The sequence below is a fragment of the Brassica oleracea genome, chromosome C6 (assembly GCF_000695525.1).
Source record: "Brassica oleracea var. oleracea cultivar TO1000 chromosome C6, BOL, whole genome shotgun sequence".
Taxonomy (NCBI): Eukaryota; Viridiplantae; Streptophyta; class Magnoliopsida; order Brassicales; family Brassicaceae; genus Brassica; species Brassica oleracea.
Genome location: NC_027753.1, coordinates 6,407,977 through 6,415,982, shown reverse-complemented (window position 1 = coordinate 6,415,982; position 8,006 = coordinate 6,407,977). Strand labels below are relative to the sequence as shown.

The 8,006-nt window shown below is 32.0% G+C and overlaps 1 pseudogene; it reads right to left on the bottom strand.

The window, feature by feature from the left end:
* Positions 1-6,710: 6,710 nt before the first annotated feature.
* The window catches only part of LOC106297322, a 23,444-nt pseudogene continuing 22,148 nt past the window's right edge, over positions 6,711-8,006 (bottom strand).

Genomic DNA, 8,006 nt, shown 5'->3' with positions numbered 1-8,006 from the left:
AGGACCCAATCCCCTATGTCACACCATCTTTTTTTTTTTGAGTACTTCGTGGTTCTTTGCAAATCTTATAACTATTTACTACTCGGAGTTTTCCAAACTAATTTGTGTTGGAAAATAGTCTCCATATTTTTATCTAAACAATCATCTAAATTATTTTTGGAAGATTATATATATGATCTATATCAAAACCTACTTAGACTACATTCAAGGGGTAGTTGGAGTTGAAAACTACTCAAAAATGTGAGATCATTTACATGTCATTTCCTAAATATTTCTAAATTTTTGCATTCTCTTAATTATTTAAGAGGTTGATTGTTTGCAGTTTTTGGATTAATTTATGGTTTCTGTTTTTCCAAAAACCATTTTGCATCTAATCAAGATTTTGAAAGAATAGATTCCCTAAAATACAGGGAAACTAGTTTTTTTCAAATAACTGTTTTCTTAACTCAAAAACCAAAAGTCAAGTTTTCATAGTTTTTTTCATCAAAAGGTGGTTTTCAGTTTTCTAAAAATTGTTTTTATCATATTTATGTTTAATGTAAGAAAACAATAAAAATGATAATCACTATAAACAAATAAATTTAAGTAAAATTCATTTTCTCATTATTGGTACAATTTATTAAAATCTGTGATATATATATTCTTTTTGTAGTTTTATTGTTTGAACACAAAATTAACTTCTAAGTTAATTTTTTAAAGAGAAATTGCACTGTATAGCAGTCAAACAATTTATAATTAAGAAACTGGCCAATTGCCCTACTTTTTTCCTGTTCCCCTTGAATTATATGTATTATTGCCGTATTACCCTTGGAAGCAACCGGGAAAACTTGCCAAATAAAAAATTAAAATTAAACCCATTTTTTTGGTAAAACGGGCATCGTGGTTCTTCGAGAATCACACCCCTTCTACACAATAATTTTTAATCGGTAAAAGGGAAGAAAGTTGAATATTTTCACATCAGAGCCTCGCCTCTTCTTTTCCCCTGCTTCACTCCGGCGAGAGTTTCCGTAAGCAAAGTTGTTTTGGGCGAGGGAGCATATGTTGCGGTGAAGTAAGTAGTTGTCGAAATCACAAGAAGACCCAAGGAAGTGAAAGGGCGGTTAGATTTCCGGCCTCAATAATCGATTCGACTTGATATCTCGATTTCCAACCCCGTAACCATATCGTAAGTTCTTTTTTGGTTTAGGGATGAACTTTTTTCCGTTCGTCGTACTCATCTGTTTACTGCAAATGGAGGATAGTGATTTTGGAATGAAAAGTCCCTTTTGCGATAAAAAAGTCTAGTTTTGTGTGAAATGGAATATCTTATGGAACCTGTGCTATTTAAAATGGAAAATATTAGTTTTAGAAACTGGTTACGTGCCATTCCATTTTTTTGCTATTTCTGAGTAATCGTATTAGAACTAATATATTATTTGCTTTCCATTCCATCTGACCACATGTTCTGTTCCATATATATAAATTCTATATTATATCAGATGGTATAATTCTAATTTCATATGTTAGTTATTTACTCGCATAGCTAGGCTATTAGGGATTGAAACAACTAAACATTTAACCTAACCATAAAGTAATTCATATACTAGTAGCATATCTCATATGCTGTCATTTCCTTCCAACTTGTAAACTAATGTGTATCTTCATTTTCATTTTGTTCTTCAGGTTTGTCATGGATGAGTTGGAAGGGTAATAGTATTTCTATACTATTTTATGAAATGGAACAAACAATCTTTTTTCAAATTTGGTTCTTCTCTTATTTGCCATATTTATTAATATATAATGTACTATTTAGTAAGTTGTATTTCATTCGATGCTTGAAAGAGGTGGTTCAATCTTGTTCGTTGTTTCATGTTCTATTGATATGAGTTTTGTATTGGTGTATATATGTGGTTTATATTAGTTTGTATATGATTTTGTAAAGAGAAATAATATGCAAAACATAAATTGAATATAATTTATTATAACATACAAATAAAACAGAATACAATGTGAATTTGGTGTAAGCATTACTTCCTTCCCTGCAATCATCAATACTTCAAAATTTGAACAATATATATTAGGCCTGCGACTTCGGTTTTCCGAAATCGAACCGAACCGTCGGTTTTCGGTTAACTGAAGTTTTTAAAAGCAATTCCAAAATAAACCGAATGAAATTTCGGTTCGGTTCGGTTTGGTTATCGGTTTATTTCGGTTTCAATTTTATTTCTGAAAATAACCGAATTTTTAAATTTTCTGTTAATTTTGGTATAATTTTTCCAAAATTTTCGGATATTTTCGGTTAAATTCGGTTATTTCGGTTAAATTCGGTTATTTTTGGGTTATTCGGTTATTTTCGGTTCGGGTTTTTGGTTATTTTTGTTTATTTTCGGTTTTTTTAATTTTTTTTTTTGAAAATCAAAAACCGAACCGAAAACCGGATTAATTTTCAAAACCATACCGAATTGAACCGAATTGAAAACCGAAGCAAACCAAAAACCGAAAAAAACCGGTTCGGTCCGGTTCGGCCCATTCGGTTCAGACAAAAATCCCAGGCCTAATATATATGTATTGTGCTATATCGTTTGACACCTAGTCTTCCATAAACCCTACATGGAAATATAAATCCTAATCTAATGTCAACCCCAGTCTTCCATAAACCCCAGTCTTCTATATGCTCTTTAATAATGAAATGCATGTTACTCATATTTCGAAATTTGGGTTTAGTTTATGAAATATTGGGGTTGACATTAGATTAGGATTTATATTTCCATGTAAGGTTTAGTAATTAGTGGTTAGGATTTAGTTTATGGAAGACTGGGGTTGACATTGGATTAGGGTTTATATTTCTGTGTAGGGTTTAGTGAATAGTTGATAGAGTTTAGTTTATGTACTATTGGGGTTGACGTTGGGGCAAGCATTACCACTTTCCATGAAGGCATAGCCATTTCAACATTTGAAAAATATGTTAAGATGATCTTCAGATTGCAACTACATTTTCATATTTTGTATTCTATATGCCTCATGTAGAATGGTAATGCATTTTACTGGCATTTCGAAATTTGGGTTTATTTTATGGAAAATTAGGGTTGACTATTGGATTTGAGTTTATATTTCTGTGTAGAGTTAATGGTTTGTTGATAGGGTTTATATTATCTACAATGAATAAGCATGATGTATGTTTTGTTGTTGGGTTTAGTATTTAGTGGTTGTGAGTGGGATTAGAATCCTATATTATTTCGGTGATATGGAATACATTTTTTTTATTAAAAAACTTTAGTATTTATGGTTGGGGTTGAAGTTTATATTTCTGTTTAGGGTTTATATTTTCTTTTAGGGTTAGTGTTTAATATTTATGGATTGGAGGTGGATTGGGATACAATTTATTATTTAGAGTTGTGATGAAGTTGGTGTTCTACACTATTTTGGTAAAATAGAATAGAGTAACCGAGGTTGGTCAATGGAATACAAGATATATTGGAAGGAATTCTATTTTAGTCCATACATTTACTGTGCACACACTACAAGAAAACAACGGTATTCTGACGGACATTCCGACGGAAAATGAAATCCTCGGAATTTCCCGAGGAATTTCCGAGGATATTCCGAGGAAACCAAAAATTTGTTTTCCTCGGAATTGCCTCGGAATTCTGCCGGTATATTCCGACGAAATTCCGAGGAACACTTGATATACTCGATCGATCGATGCGTTTTTTAACATATATCAATCGATCTATCCGTTTATAAAAAAACGTTCGAGATTTTGTTCATTCGATCTATTGGATATCCACATCGATCGATGGGATAATCTAATCGATCGATCACATTGTTACGCTTTGGTCCATCTTAGTGATCGATCGATCCATTTTGGGATCGATCGATCACATTGTTACCCCAAACCCTGTTTCCTCGGAAAAGCCTCGGAATATTCCGATGAACACTTGATATACTCGATCGATCGATGCGTTTTTTAACATATATCAATCGATCTATCCGTTTATAAAAAAACGTTCGAGATTTTGTTCATTCGATCTATTGGATATCCACATCGATCGATGGGATAATCTAATCGATCGATCACATTGTTACGCTTTGGTCCATCTTAGTGATCGATCGATCCATTTTGGGATCGATCGATCACATTGTTACCCCAAACCCTGTTTCCTCGGAAAAGCCTCGGAATATTCCGATGAACACTTGATATACTCGATCGATCGATGCATTTTTGAACATATAGCCATCGATCGATCCGTTTATAAAAAAACGTACGAGTTTTGAAACCCCAAACACTAGTTCCTCGGTATTACCTCGGAATATTCGAGGAAGATAAAGGTTTCCTCGGAATTCCCTCGGAATATTCTGAGGAAATTCCGAGGAAATAGGGTTTTTAAACCGAAAAAACGTTTTGTGGTTTGAATAACACTTATATAACCATCATTAAGTGTCTTAGACTGATTATGAAGTCAAAAATTTGTTTCTTACCCTACAATAAACACTTTTCCGATTGTATGAACGAAATCCCGACTTTTTTCGTCGGTATTTCGTCGGAATAGCGTTATTCCGACGACATACCGACGATTTTTTCCCTCAGTATGCCGCTGTTTTCTTGTAGTGACAGTAATTCTGGATGCGGTAAATATTTAAGTGACGTGATTTTCCTCTCTTTCAAGTCAGCTCTATAATATCATGAGCTTCATCATCTATACTATTTCAGCTATAAAAATTGTTCTTCGCCTTATCATGCATTCCATTGCAGGGACTTAGTAGTGAATATTATATTCATGATCACTAATTTCTATTCCAACGGTTTCAAATGGAATAGTTTTGGGACCAAGTAGTCCTATACTACGCCATTGGTATGGACTAACACATTCAGGAACTTCAGTCCAAGTCATGTATTTGTACATTTTGATTCATTTTAGGCACAATCACTCGAGTCTCAGACATCCCAAATTAGTTTCATTCATCATTTAAGTTGACACCATCAGCTATGTCACCTATAATATGTATGTGGTAACTAAAACTGTTACGTGGATGGCTTTACATGCCTTTATATGGTGAATAATGCTCGTTAAATTTTTTTCCATATCTTTCTTTGCATACGTCATCCCTTCTCTCCTTTCCTAACTGGATACTTGTTGATGAGAGGGGTATAACCGGTTCATAAATGGTACAAATGTTAGTTTGTTAAATATGTCATATACCTAATTTTCATTTGCATTTTGGCTATTGAGCAAATTCACCCTTTTTTAAATATCTGACCAAAAAAAATCTTTAATAAAATTTTTGAAGAACCAAAAATATAATAAAATTTGAATTTAAGAATTCAAAATAGATTTATAATTTTATACGATTTCCCAGACGTATAAAAATACATTTAAATTTTATTTAGTATGTTTAAATAATCTAAATATTTATATTTTTGTTTATAATATTTGAATTATAGAATAATTTTAAAATATAAGATTTTTTTTACTTTTTTAATTATGTATTGCCATTTTTGAACTGCATTAATTATGAATTGTGGTTCATCTATTTAGTTTGCATTATTTTCTCTTTTAAAATAAATTTATTAAATAAATAAATATATTTTAAGTGGTAATATTTTGTATTATTTGTTGTTTTCATAGTAAGTAATATTTTATTACTAATTTTTATTTCAACTTCATACAAAAATAAGTAATAAAATTATAAAAAGTATATATAACTTATGTTTAAACATAGAATTAAATTTTGTATTATTTGCTTTTCTTTTCAAATAAGCTTATGTGTGTTTTGTAATGACATTATATTTTATTATTCCAGAATAAATATTTTACTATTGAAAATATTTTCATTTCATTATTTTATAAGCAAAAGCTAGAAACTAAAAACCAAAATCTAAAATCACCATTCATGTTTTTCAAAAAACTAAATTCTACTTCAAAATCAGAAACCAAAAACTAAAATCTAAAATCCAAAAACCAAAAACTAAAAACCAAAAACCAAAATCTAGAAACCAAACAAACAATCATCACCTAATTCTAATAGTTTCATTATAAATTAAATAACTTTCTTTATTTATTATATAAAATTTATTATTCTAATACAAACTATTTTTAGATAACGACGTTTATCACATACTAAATAATAGCTTATGTAACTTAAATATACATTCAGAAATTTATCTTACTGAAAAATAACATTATTGGGATAATCACAAATTATGCTTGATTTTTTTAAAACCTTGAAAATTCTAATTCTACTTTTTTTCTTTTAACTCGATAAACAAATAAGGAGATTTATCTTTCACTCTCTTGAATTATATTTTATAAAATTATTGGTTTGAAATAATAACATAATTATAAAAGTATTTGTTGAGTGTATGTATTGGTTTGAAATAAAACGCACGAATCTCCTTTTATAACCAACCTTCGATACTATACTACAAAAATATTTTATAAGATAAATAAATAGATAATATTTAATAATCCTTTGGATATTACCATAGTTATAAAGACAGTGGCATATAAATGACTTTTAAATAGTTTTGTAAAGTTTTTAGATATATTATTTTTGTAAATATTTTATCCTACTTCTGTTTGAAACTTAACAAGGTTAATATTTCTTAACTACATTTAGAACTGACCAATTGTACGTTGTACTTCCATGATTGTTGTAGTTAAAAAATACATGTTGTTAACACACAAATTTGGTTCTTAGGAAAGTATAATTTAATGGTTTAGATTTATATATCATAAATGTGAAAGTATATGTTCCACCAATGAGACTTCATGTTTATAACCAATCTCAGTCTCAATGATCTTGTTATCATCCACTGCAGCTGATTCTGATTTTTCTCTGAGCATATCCGGTCTTCTGACACTGTTGCTAGTCAACATCTTCTCAATCAATCTTTTAGCTTTATCTCGGGTCCTTGTCTCGAAGTTTCCTTCGCTTGCAGTATCCAGCATTGTATGATATTGCACATCAATGCCTCTGCAGAACTTCTTCAACAACTGAGTCTCTGTGAAACCATGATGTGGACAGTCCCTTTGGTATCCCCTAAATCTCTTCCAAGAACTTCTAAATCCTTCAGTAGGTCCCTGAGAGAATGTCCAAATCTTATCCCTTATCGCTTCAGCTCTTCTATCATCAAAAAATTCAATCAGAAACGCCGTCCTGACATCACACCAGGTGGTGAGATATCTCGGTGGCAAGTGTCTCAGTCAAGTTTTCGCTTTCCCAGAGAGAGAATGTTTGAACACCTTGCAGATGATGTAGTCTGTTGCTGCTTCATTCTTATGAATGCTAGACACATAATCCTCTAGTGTCTCAATATGGTCAAAGGGGTTTTCAACATTTAATGAGGGAGACCATGAAAAGGATGCTCACTCACATGAGAGAAGTATCTAGGTTTCATATCAACACCTTGTATTACTGGAGGTTGAATTGCAGACCTGTTGGTATAGAACTGACTAGGTCTGATCCATTCTACCAATGTTCTATGTTGAAGAACTTTAGCATCCTCAGTAGTAGTGGATGGCTCAGGGATTACGTCCTCCTATGAATCTACTTTCTGACCTTCTGCATTACACAGATGACCCCCAAGGTCATGCATGTCTCTATTCTCATCCCTCTGTAGCACAAGTGTCTCGATCATGTTAGCTTGCAGATTGGTATCGATCGATGTTCTGTTGTAGGTGTCGATCGACGAAGAAGAGTTGATGTCGATCGATGCTGCGTGTTTCCCTTCGCGGATCGAGCGTTCCAAACGTGTTGGGTCCAAGAAGAAAAGCAATTCCTCCTTGCTGCTTCTGGTACTGACAGGCATGTACCTGAAAAACAAGAAAAAAATTTCGTAAGTAACTTAAAACAGTAAATAAAACCTAGACTAAACCTATTAATCAAGTCTAATGGCGAATCCTTGCTCCCCGGCAACGGCGTCAAATTTGATATCACTCAAATTGCACTAATAAGTGATCTTACTCTCTCAAATAGGAGGTTCCACTACAAGAAAACAGCGGTATTCTGACGGACATTCCGACGGA